Source organism: Phyllostomus hastatus, unplaced genomic scaffold (assembly GCF_019186645.2).
Source record: "Phyllostomus hastatus isolate PE091 unplaced genomic scaffold, TTU_PhHast_1.1 phas_scaffold_28, whole genome shotgun sequence".
Lineage (NCBI taxonomy): Eukaryota > Metazoa > Chordata > Mammalia > Chiroptera > Phyllostomidae > Phyllostomus > Phyllostomus hastatus.
The window spans coordinates 4,511,881-4,525,462 of NW_025334022.1; the positions used below are offsets into that span (position 1 = coordinate 4,511,881).

The 13,582-nt window shown below is 38.6% G+C and overlaps 1 protein-coding gene and 1 non-coding gene across 3 annotated transcripts in view; one reads left to right on the forward strand and one right to left on the reverse strand.

Annotated features, from left to right (window-relative positions):
• Positions 1 to 13,582, reverse strand: part of PAK3 (p21 (RAC1) activated kinase 3) — a 377,937-nt gene that overhangs the window by 157,974 nt on the left and 206,381 nt on the right. The window lies entirely within an intron of this gene.
• LOC123805259 lies at positions 4,821 to 4,927 on the forward strand. Its single transcript, XR_006783288.1, has one exon. It is a non-coding gene; the product is annotated as a U6 spliceosomal RNA (small nuclear RNA).

Below are 13,582 nucleotides of genomic sequence, written 5' to 3' on the forward strand. Positions count from 1 at the left end.
GGGTAGATACAACAGTTGAAATTTCAGGCCTTTATCTGAGCTACATTTGTCATGGGGAACTGAGGATTTATCACTCTCCCCCAGGCTGTATTTGGATTCAACTGGTAGAAGGGGATGATGGTGAAACACATCCTTCAGATTCCTGAGATTTTTTAGTAAAATCTAAATAATCTAGAATCCCCAAAAGAGCAGTTTCAAATAAGTTTATTATTTTTATTATATTCTACTTTTAACCCCCCACACAAGAATGTGTGCACTGATATCAGCATCTTCTCTCTACAGTTTAAGGCAATGACCAGTGGACAAAACAGGCGTGAACTGGCCTTAAATTGTTCTTTCCTTTCCCATGTTCTATCCTTCCATTCAAGGATGTCTCCAATGAGCTAAAAAATTCCTTCCTGAGTCTGGGAAGGAGAAAATCTGATTGGTTTCTCAGAACAGTCTCAAAAATTTCATTTATTGCTTCTTTTAGGTTCCTGTGTTTTAGGAAGACCCTTCTGGCATGGGAAATGTTTGATTCAAAGGAATGAATTACAGAGGTGGAAATGTAGAAGCCACTGCAGGCGTCAGGAGAGAGAATAAGAGAAGAATATTTTTGGTGAGAACTATTGCCACTCACACTGCTAGAGAGCTGTGTATTTATAGATAAGGAAACTGACATTCAAACATATTCAGAGACTTGGCCAAGGTCACAGAGCTATAAAGTGCTGGATCCTGAAGTAGAATTAAGGTCTGTCTGAATCACCCATAGTGATTTCCTGTACACAGGTTTAGTTAGGTGTTTATGCAGGAGGTAGGGAGTGAGGGTGGATGCCTAAATTAAAGAATGGTTGAGACCAAGTAATCAGAGCACATTTAAAAATATGTGTGTCTGTTAGTTGGCCACCTTAGTAATACCATGTTTTAGTACCACTTTTAGGAAACTGACAAAGGATTAATTGGAAAACTCATAAAAACGATTTTAAAGGGTTCCATGATATGTATCACTTTGATCTCTGGTGGAAACAAGTGGACTGGCATTCAAAAATTTGAACAGTACTAGCCCTGGCTGGTGTATCTCAGTGGATTGAGCACAGGCTGCAAACCAAAGTGTCGCAGGTTCGATTCCCAGCCAGGGTAAATGCCTGGGTTGCAGGCCATGGCCCCCAGCAACCACACATTGATGTTTCTCTGTCTCTCCCTATCTCCCTTCCTTCCCTCTCTAAAAATAAATAAATAAAATCTAAAAAAAAATTTGAAGAGTACTATTTGCTCAAGATAAACCACATATGTGACCAAATAAGCCATACTCCAGAAATGTTACAGCTTCATGGTATATTCCCAGCACTTTAATAACTGTAATTATAAGAGTTGCTATTTTTCAGAATCTACAAGAAATCTTGTTATATAGTTTATATCATTTTATTTAATAATACAACAACCCTGAAATTGTAGCTAGAGATGGCAATGATGATAATGATGATGATAACAACAGCAATGCATTAAATCTTTGGTAGGCACTAAATGAGCTAAATTCTTTATGTAGATTATCTCAATCCTCACAACAAACCCCTGAGGCATATATTATTATTCCATTAAAGCTAAGGAAATTAAGGCACAGAAAGTTTATAATAATGTGTCCAATGCCACACAGACAGCCAGTTAAGTAGTCACTATTTCATAGTTTTATCAGTTTCCAAAGACCAATATGGCCTCTGTGAACTGGCTTCCTCAATGGTGTATATAAGAGTTCTCCAAAACACTTTTAATATCTAGCTAAATAATATAAGTATGCAACAGGCTGCTTCATTAGGTTGAACCACTTACATGGATTCTGGAGTCTGATATGTAATAATTCATTAAACCTGAGAGTCACCGGATCAGTACATTTACCCTATGAAGTATAATTGGAAAAATATTTTAATATAGACATCAAAGGTTGGAAAGTGGCAGGTTGCATGTGAAAGAAGTACATGAAGAAGCACATGCACTCCACAATCTGAGGGAAAGTATCACTGCATTGCAGGATAAAACAATTCTCTACAGGCAAACATGAGTGAGTCAGGCCTGCCCTCAATTATAAGGAGGTAAAAGTGAAAATTCTCCTCCCTAGATGCCCAGTATATAGCAACATGGTTGGACTCTTTGGAGATCATCATCAAATCAAAGCAGTGACTAAGACAGAATAGCACAATGCAGGCAAAGTACAAACAGTAGCAGGGTCAAGTACAGAGTTTTCAGATGGGACTACAGAATGGTATTTTCTGTAGGCCTCAGTTGCCTCACCTGTAAAAAGGGATCACAATAGCATTTGTAGCTGAAGGAAGGGAGCTACATTAGATAGCATCAAGGTCCTTTTGAAATCTAAGGTCTATGAATCATTTGAAAGAGCTATTTGTGAGATCTAATGATGACTACAAATACACAAAGCCCTTAACATTAGATTAAAACATCCTTGTTTGTCTGGGCTGGTGTAGCTCAGTGGAATGAGTGCCAACCCACAAAATAAAGGGTCACCAGTTCGACTCCCAGTCAGGGCACATGCCTGGGTTGTGGGCTAGGTCCCCAGTTGGGGATGTGTGAGAGGCAACCACACATTGATGTTTCTCTCCCTCCTTTCCCCTATGTCTAAAAATAAATAAATAAAACCTTAAAAAATATATCCTTGTTCTTTAAAAAAGCTTTCACTCCTTATCCCTGGCCCAGTTCAACCTGAATTTCAAAGATTTTTTTGCAGCAAACATAGCTCAGCCTCAGAAAGCCAAGATGGCTCCATTTGAGGCATATCCTGACCTGGACACACGACTGTAACCATTTTGAAGTCACAGAGTACCACTAAACTCACGGGAAGTGTACACAGGGCAAAACTAACCTGTTTTGTCCATAGAGATGATCAAATTCAGCAGTGAAAGATAGGGACTTCAGAACAGCTCTGGGTTGGTGCAACTCTCCTGGAATCCCAGTCAGTCTGTTTCTTGGTTCCACAGTTACTTTGTGCCCATATAATGCAAAATCACTTTGTAATAGCTTAAATGAGTACAAAATTGGCTATAAAAAGTGAAAGACCTAATAGATAATCCAGTTTGCTGCACAGGGAGTATATCTGGCAGGGAGGTTAGCAGAATTCACTGTCAGGTCTGCCTTTATCCTGCACCACTGTTAATGATACTGAAGTGAGGAAGAAAAATGACAGTCAGTCTGTAAAAGAGCCAAATTAAGGATCATCAAGGAAGCAAGGGCATTAAAAACAAACAATGGGAAGATAAAAACAAAACACTCTGCTGGAGTGCAGTTGGAAGAAAATAGCCCTATTCATTTGAAAAACAAATTAACACCCACTATTCTCAGGATGTATGTATCAGGCAGCACTCAGGGATTGAGAGTAGCAATGGAAGAAAAAAAGAGACCACAACTGCAGCCTGAAGAAAGCCCCTGTCCTGTGATATGATTTACATAATGTGTCACAAGGCAAAGAGACTATATTCTTACAAGTAAAGTATAAAGGGAGATGAAACGCCTAACCGGACTGTTAAGCAGGGAAAAGTGTATTTTGTTTTAGTTTTGTTTTATTTTGCTAATAATATTTTGTCCTTATTACATTTATTCTTTCAACAAGCATTTTCTGATGCATTTATTTCGCTTAGCTCTGTACTAAGTACTTGAGAAACTACTGTGGAACCAGGTAATATGCAGTCTTTGGATTCAAGAACCTTAAAATATAAGTGGGGAGACAATTACTCAAGAGTTATAAATATAAGGAAATAACTATCATAAGTTATGAGGTAATATATCAATTATTCCCTTTCCTATGGACACTGTGTGTTAGAAGAGCAAGAAGGCAGTGGTGCTGAGTAGAATCAAAATTGACCAAAACTCTTAATCTCCATAGACAGATGAATTGTTTTTTCTCCAGAACAGGACTTTGAAGATTCTATTTCCTCAGTCTCAAGTGATCTGTGGGATGTGCCCATAACATACTAGACAGGACTCTTCAGCATAGCTACAAATCACTAGAATCAGATCAGTCAGTGTGGTAGGTATATCCTGTCTGGCAGAGAGAATTAATGAGACAAGTACTTTCTTTCAAATCCTGAAGAGGTAGCTCTATAAGGAAAGAGCTGCCCTTCTCTCAGTAGATCAATTGACTTTTTGGAGCTGACATTCACTCTCATTTCTCATATCCCCAAATGTTTACTCCAAGGTAATGTTGAATATAAAAAAACTAAAATCACACTGCTTGCAAGTGGGAAAACAGGGACACACACCACACAATTACTGTTTGTATTGAATGAGAACATCAATTCAAAATCTAGTCATGCAGGACTCAGAAACAATTAGAAATCAGCAATAAGAAGTGAACCACCTACCCACTCCTATAACACAGGCTGAATGCAATATACATGTCTAAATTAAAAAACACAGCCTAAGTGTTTATTCCATATATATACATAGTAGAATATTATTCAGCCATGAAAAGAATGAAATCTTATCATTGGCAACTACATAGTTGTATCTTGAGGGTATATGCTAAGTGAAATAAATAACTCTTAAATAAAAGAGGAATTTAAATTGATACTACAAATGCTTTTGAACTGAATGATGATGAGAGGAATACATATCAAATTCTGTGGGATATAATCAGAGAAATAGTCAGAGAATAATGTATAGCCTTAAATTCACTTATTAGAAGATAAAAATAAATGGAAAATAAATGAATTGAGCTTGGAAAATAAATGAGTTAAGCTATAAACTTCAGAAATTTAAAAAAAGCACAGTAAAATAAACCCAAAGAAAGTATAGGGCAGGGATTGATAAAGATACAATCAGAAAACAGTGAAATAGTGCACATTTCCACAGCATATATACTAACATTACAATGAAACAGAGAAGACTAGCATGGCCTTTGCACAATGATGACATGCAAATTCCTGAAGCATTCCATATTTTTAGAAGTAATCAAAAGCAGGCTAGATGAAGCAGAGGATTGAATCAGTGAGCTGGAAGACAGGTAGGAAAAAACACTCAGAAAGAGCAAGTAAAGGAAAAAAGACTCAGAAAGAATGCAGAGGTGTTAAGGGAGCTGGAGGACAATGTGAAACATAATAATAACCATATAATAGGGATACCAGAAGGAGAAGAAGAGCAAGGGATAGAAAAACTGTCTGAAAATGTAATGATGGAAAACTTCCCTAATTTGATAGGAGAAAAACTCACACAAATCCAGGAAACACACAGAGTCACAATCAAGAGGAACCCAAAGAGGCCCACTTCAAGACACATCATAATTAAAACGGCCAAATTCCAAGATAAAGAGAGAATCTTAAAGGCAGCAAGGGAGAAACAGGAAGTAACACACAAGGGAGCCTAAATAAGACTAGCAGCTGACTTCTCAATGGAAATGCTCCAAGTCAGAAGGGACTGGCAAGCAATATTCCAAGTACTAAAAAACATAGGCCTGAAACCAAGGCTACTCTATCCAGCAAGGTTCTCAATCAAAATGGAAGGACAAATAAGAAGTTTCCCACACAAAAGAAGGTTCAAAGAATACACTTCCTCCAATGAGCCCTGCAGGAGTGGTAAAGGGTCTGCTTTATGAAAATGAAAAAAAAAAAAAAAGACAGAGAGAGGAACATAGCTACAAAGGAAGTAAAATGGCAAAGAATAAGTACCTATCCGTAATAACCTTTAATGTAAATACATTAAATTTTCCAATCAAAAGACATAGAATAGCAGAATGGATAAGAAAATATGACCCACACATATGCTGCCTACAAGAGACCCATCTCAGAAGAAAAGACCTATACAGACTGAACGTGAAGGGCTGGAAACAAATATTCCAAGCAATGCACAGGGACAAAAGCCAGGGTAGCAATGCTCATATCAGACAAAATAGACTTCAAAAAAAGAGTCACTTCAAGAATACTATGAAGTCACCAGAAGGTCACTTCATAGTACTCAAGGGAAGAATCCATCAATAAGACATAAACATTGTAAACATATATGCACCTAACATAGGAGCATCCAAAGACATAAGGAAAATCTTGGAGGTCTTAAAAAAAGATATCAACAGCAACACAATTATAGTAGGGGATTTCAGCACCCCACTCTCAAAAATGGATAGATCTTCCAAACAAAATATCAACAAAGATGCTGCAGTATTGAACAATATCCTAGATTAAATGGACTTAACTAATATATATAGAACCTTTCACCCCAAAGAAGCAAAGTACACATTCTTTACACATGCACATGGAAAACTTTCAAAGATAGACCACATGATAGGACACAAAACAAGCAAGCCTCAACAAACTCAAAAAAATTGAAATCATGGTACTGAAACTAGAAACCAACCTCAAGTTAAAAGAAAAAAAAACAAAACACTCAAACTCATGGAAATTTAATAGCCTGCTATTAAACAATGAATGGGTCAAGAACGAGATCAAGGAAGAAATAAAAAAGTTCCTGGAAACAAATGAAAATGAACTCACAATAATCCAAAACTTATGGGACACAGCAAAGGCAGTCCTGAGAGGGAAGTTCACAGCAATACAGGTCTACCTAAAAAAGATAGAAACACTTCAAATAAATAACCTAACCCTATATCTACAAGTATTGGAGGAAGATGAAAGTCAGCCCAGAGCAAGTAAAAGGAAATAAACAAGATCAGAGCAGAATTCAACAACATAGAGACTAAAAGCACAATTATAAGGATCAATAAATCCAGGAGCTGGTCCTTTGAAAAGATAAAAGTGACATGCCTTTAATCAGACTAATCAAGAAAAAAAGAGACTTCCGGCCAAGATAGAGGCATAGGTAGACACACTGTGCATCCTCGCACAAACAAAAGGAGTACAACAACAAATTTAAAAACAAAAAAAAGCAACCAGAACTGTTAGAAAATCAAACTGTATGGAAGTCCAACAACAAAGTAGTAAAAGAAGAAACATTCATCTAGACTGGTAGGAGGATCAGACTCACAGAAAGGCAGTGGCTGGAGGACCTGGTTGGACAAGGCGGTAGCTCACAGACTGGGCAGTCCTAGATTTCTGTGCTGATAAACCAGGAGGAACACCTGGGAAATGAGACAGACCTCACAACCCAGGGTTCCAGTATGGAAAATAAAGCTTCCAAACCTCTGACTGAAAAAACCTGTGGTGGTCGAGGTGGCAGTGGGAGAAACTCTCAGGCTCACAGGACAGTTTCCTGGACAGACTGACAGGGTACTAGATCATAGACAAACCCACTGACCTGGGAATCAGCAGCAGAAGGGCCAAATTAGATTGTGAGTAGCAGGGGAATTGACTGAAAGCCAGCAAAGAGCAGAGCAAGTGGCACTGTTACCTCTTGGACCCCTCTCCCACATACAGCATCACAACACAGTGACCCGTTGCCCTGCCCTGAAAACCTAAGGCTCCACCTCTTAATATGGAACAGCTGCACCAAGATTAAAAAAAAAAAGCCCAAATGAAGGAACAGATCAAAGCTCCAGAAAAAATACAACTAAGCGACAAAGAGACAGCCAAACTATCAGACACTCAGTTCAAAACACTCGTAATCAAGAAGCTCACAGAATTGAATATGGTCACAAATTAGAGGAAAAAGTAAAGACTATGAAAAGTGAAATAAAGGAAAATGTATAGGGCACCAACAAGGACGGGAAATAAACTACTTCTCAGATCAACAGTTTGGAGCGTTAGGAAGAAAGAAACAATCAACCAGAACAGAATGAAGAAACAAGAATTGAAAAACAATGAGGAGAGACTTAGGAACCTCCAGGATACCTTTAAATGTTCCAACATCTGAATCAGAGGGGTGCTGGAAGGAGAAGAACAAGAGCAAGAAACTGAAAACTTGTTTGAAAATATAATGAAGGTGAACTTGCCTAATCTGGCAAATGAAATAGAATTCCAGAAAGTCCAGGAAGCTCAGAGAGTCCCAAAGAAGTTGGATCCCGCAAGGAGGAACACACCATAACATACATGTTATAATTAACATATTGGGTAATTAACCATAATATTATCCAACATTAAAGATAAGGACTCTAAAAAGCAGCAAGAGAAAAGGAGACAGTTACCTACAAAGGATTTCCCATAAGGCTATTAGCTGATTTCTCAGAAAGAAACCTTGCAGGCAAGAAGAGGCTGGAAAGAAGTATTTGAAGTCATGAAAGGCAAGGGCCTACATCCAAGATTACTCTACCCAGCAAAGCTATCATTTAGAATAGAAGGGCAGATAAAGTGCTTCCCAGATAAGGTCAAGTTAAAAGAGTTCATCATCATCAAGCTTTTATTATATGAAATGTTAAAGGGACTTACCTAAGCAGAAGATAAAAATATGAACAGTAAAATTACAACAAACTCATGGCTATTAACAACCGAACCTTAAAAAAAAAAAACCCACAAAAAACAAACTCAGCAAACAACTAGAACAAGAACAGAATCACAGAAATGGAAATCACATGGAGGGTTTTACCAGCTGGGGAGTGGAACAGGAAGAGAGGGGAAAAGGTACAGAGAATAAGTAGCATAATTGGTAGACAGAAAATAGGGAGCAGTTAAGAACAGTATAGAAAATGTAAAGCCATAGAACTTAATTGTACAGCACATGGAGTTGAAAGAAAGGGGGGAGAAAGAGGGTGGGAGGGAGTGTGCAGGGTGGAGGGGAATAAAGGGGGAAAATGGGACAACTGTAATACCATAATCAATAAAATATACTAAAAAGAAAAAGAAAAAAGAGAGAGAACCCGAATAAACACAATTGAAAATGAAAGAGGAAAGATTACAACTGATACCACAGAGCGACAAAAGATTGTAAGAAATTACTACAGAGAACTCTATGCCAAGAAATTTGAAAACCTAGGTGAAATGGAAAAATTCCTAGAAAACTATGAACTTCCAAAACTCAATGAAGAAGCAGAAAGCCTGCACAGACCAATAACAGCTGACAAAATTGAAGGAGTAATCAATAAACTCCCAGCACACAAAAGCCCTAGACCAGAGGGTTTCACAGGAGAATTTTACAAAACATTTAAAGAAGAGCTAACCCCTATCCTTCACAGACAATTCAAAAAAATCCAAGAAGTGAGAAGACTCCCAAAGTTTTTTTTTATGAGGCTTGCATCATCCTAATCCCAAACTAGATAAACACACAACAAAGAAAGGAAACTTTAGGCCAATATCACTGATGAAGATAGATGCTAAAATCCTCAACAAAATATTGGAAAACAGCATGCTGCAATACATTGAAAAGATCATTCACCTTGACCAAGTGGGATTCATCCCAGGGATGTAAGGATAGTACAATAATCACAAATCAATAAACATAATACATCACAGAAACAAAAGGAAAGAAAAAAATCACATGACCATATCAATACATGCAGAAAAAGCATTTCATAAGGTAGAGCTCCCATTTATGAAAAAAAAAAAACACTCAGCAAAGTGGGAATAGAGGGAGCATTCCTCAACATAATAAAGGCCATATATGAGAGACTTATAGTCAATGTCATATTCAATGGACAGAAACTAAAATCTTTCACACTAGTATCAGGAACAAGACAAGGATGTTGGCTCTCACCACTATTATTCAATATATTATTGGAAGTTCTATACAAAGCAATGCAACAAGAAGAAGTAAAAAGTATCCAAATTGGAAAGGAGAAAACAAAACTGTCATTGTTTGCAGATGACATGATAGTGTACATAGAAAATCCTATAGATTCCAACAAAAAACTACTCAACCTAACAAATGAATTTGGTGAAGCAGCCAGATACAAAGTCAATATTCAGAAATCAAAGGAACTTTTGACACCAGCAATGAAATATCAGAAACAGAAATCAGGAAAAAAAATCACATTGCTATAGCAACAAGAAAAATAAACTGACTACAAATAAACTTAACCAAGGAGGTAAAAGACCTGTACTCAGAAAACTTGACAGCACTGAAGAAAGAAATTAATGAAGACACAAACAAATGGAAGCATGTACCATGTTCATGGATTGGAAGAATTAATATTATCAAAATTTCCACATTACCCAAAGCAATCTACAGACTCAATGCAATAACTATTGAAATACCAATGACATATTTCACAGACATAGATTTCAGAAACATTTCAGAAATTTATATGGAACCATAAATGACCCCAAATAGCTGCAACAATTTTGAGAAAGAAGAGCAAAGTAGGAGGGATCACAATACTTGATATCACGCCCTGGCTGGCATAGCTCAGTGGATTGAGCACGGGCTGGGAACCAAAGTGTCCCAGGTCCAATTCCCAGCCCGGGTATATGCCTGGGTTGCAGGTCATAACCCCCAGCAACCGCACATTGATGTTTCTCTCTCTGTCTGTCTGTCTCCCTCCCTTCCCTCTCTAAAAATAAATAAATAAAATCTTTTAAAAAAGTTCAAAAGTACTGGAGGACTAAGTATGCCTCCTTTAAAAAAACACAATACTTGATATCAAGCTGTATTACAAGGCCAGTGTAATCAAAACACCTTGGTACTGGCATAAAAGCAGGCACATGGACCAATGGAACAGAACAGAGAGCCCAGAAATACACCCAAGTCTCTACAGTCAATTAATATTTGACAAAGGGGGGAGAAGCATAAAATGGAGAAAAATTAGCCTCTTCCATAAATGGTGTTGGGTGACTTGGACAGCTACATGTATAAAATGAAACTCGTTCACCAACTTACACCATACACAAAAATAAACTCAAGATGGATAAAAGACTTAAATATAAGTTGTGACACCATAAATGTCCTAGGGGAAAACATAGACAGGAAAATCTCAGATAGTCCACACAGCAGTATCTTCACTGATATGTACCCTAGAACAAGGGACATAAAGGAAAGAATAATCAAATGGGATCTCATCAAAATAAAAAACTTTTGCACAGCTAAGGAAATCAGCATTAAAATGAAAAGGGAACCTATCATATGTGAAAACATATTTGCCAATGATACCTCAGACAAGGGTTTGATGGATAAAATGTAGAGAGAACTCACACAACTCCACTCCAGCAAGACAAACAACCCAATAAAAAATGCGCAAAAGACCTGAACAGACATTCTCCAAGGAGGAAATATAGAGGTCTGAGAGACATATGAAAAGATGCTCAGCATCACTAGCCATCAGAGAAATGCAAAGTAAAACCACAATGAGATACCACTTCACACTGGTCAGAACACCCATCACAAACAAATCAACAAACAGTAAGTTCTGGCACGGTTGTGGAGAAAAAGGAACCCTAGTGCACTGTTGGTGGCAATGCAGACTGGTGCAGCCACTGGGGAAAACAGTATGGAATTACCTCAGAAACCTAAAAATGGAACAGCCTTTTGATCTGGGAAATCCACTACTGGGATTATATCCTAAGAACCCTGAAACACCAATCCAAAACAACCTACAACCTACACCCCAATGTCCATAACAGCACTATTTACAATAGCCAAGTGTGGATGCAACCTAAATGCCCATCAGTAAATGAATGGATCAAAAAACTATGGTACATTTACCTGATGGGAAACCATGCAGCAGAAAGAAAGAAGGAGCTCCTGCCCTTTGCTACAGTGTGGGTGGAACTGGAGAGCATTATACTAAGTGAAATAAGCCAGAGTCTCATGGGAAAGACAAATACCATATGATCTCATCTATGAGTGGAACCTAATCAACAAAACAAACAAGCAAGCAAAATATAACCAGACACATTGAAATTAGGAACAATCTGACAGTAACCAGTGGGGAAATGAAAGAGGATAATGGGGGGAAAGGGGGGAAATGTTTTCAAGAACAACTATAAAGGGCACATGGACAAAAAAAGGGGGTGGAATCAGTGGAGGGAGGTAAACATGGCTAGGGTGGTGGGGAGTGGTGGGGGTAAATGAAGACACCTGTACATGAACAATAAACTAATTAAAAAAGAAAACAGTGAAATAGAAAACAAAGTTGATTCATAAAACCATTTTTTTAAGTCAAACCTTCAGCAACTACTTAAAAAAAAAGCAAAAAATACAAATAAATGCCAAAGAAGCCAAATAGAGTTATAAATATAGATACCAAGGTGATATTGCAAATACTACATAAGATTTTAAACTAACATGTTTCAATGGAAAAAAAATAAGGAAAGAAAAATTACTAAAACCTACCCAAGAAGAAGTAGAAAAACCATAGACAAAAATCATAGAAAAATTAACAAAAATGTACATTCTATAGTATAGAAAAAAATGAGTTGCTCCCACAAATCAGACAAACAGGACAAGAAAGGATAAAAAAATATTAACTCCGGCAAGATGGAGGAATAGGTGGATGCACCATACCTCCTCGCACAACCAAGATTAGAACAACAATAATTTACAACAATAATTTACAGATAGAATATCACTCAGAACTGATAGAGGATTTATCTGAATGGAAGTCGGACAGCCAAGAAGTTGAAACATCCAGACCGGTAGGAGACGACGAGCCGGGCGGGCGCGGGGCTGGCGCGGGTCGGTGACACGCGGAAGTCGGGGAAAATTTGGCGCGAAATCGGCGCGACAGCCATCCTGGGCGCAAGAACGCAGCGGTGATCCCTGAGTACGCAAGCTGCGGCGGGCGGACCCAGTGGGGCAGCGATTGTGGACCAGGGCAGAACTCACGGCCCAGGATCCCAAAGAAGGGTCTGGGCCCAGGAGAACGGAACTGCCGCCATTGTTCCCTCCCATCCCCGCTCCCGCCCCTGCCCCCACATAAAATGTCACAATCTAGCGACTGGGGTGCCCAGTCCCAGTGAACACCTAAGGCTCCACCCCCCACCGTAACAAGAGCGACCAGACTAGGGGAAAAAAAAAGGAGAGACAAGGACAGACAGGTTTCCAACAGAGCAGATCAGTCCCCCAGGACTCATCCTTTTGAGCGACCAAGAAATAGCCAATCTATCAGATGCACAGTTCAAAACACTGGTGATCAGAAAGCTCACGGAATTGGTTGATTTTGGGCGCAATTTAGATGAAAGGATGCAGGTTACCATAAAAGAGATGCAGGAAGATATGCGGAGGAGAGCCAATAGTGAAAGGAAGGAATCTGAGTCTCAAAACAATACAGTAGACCAGAAGGAAGATAGAATCAACCAAGCAGGAAAGCATGATGAAATAAGAATTCAAAAAATCGAAGAAAAGCTTAAGAGCATCCAGGACACCTTTAAAAGTTCCAATATCCGAATTATAGGGGTACCAGAATCGGAAGGGGAAAAGCAACAAATTGAGCACGTATTTGAACAAATAATAAAAGAGAACTTCCCCAGTCTGGCAAAGGGAACAGTCTTCCAAGAAATCCAAGAAGCTCAGAGAGCCCCAAAGAAGTTGGACCCAAGAAGAAACACACCAAGGCACATCATAATTACATTAGCCAAGGTAAAAACGAAGGAGAGAATCCTAGAAGCAGCAAGAGATAAGGGGACAGTAACCTTCAAAGGAGTTCCCATCAGACTGTCAGCTGATTTCTCCAAAGAGACCTTACAGGCAAGAAGGGGCTGGAAAGAAATATTCCAAGTCATGAAACACAAGGACCTACATCCCAGATTGCTCTATCCAGCAAAGCTCTCATTTAGAATGGAAGGGC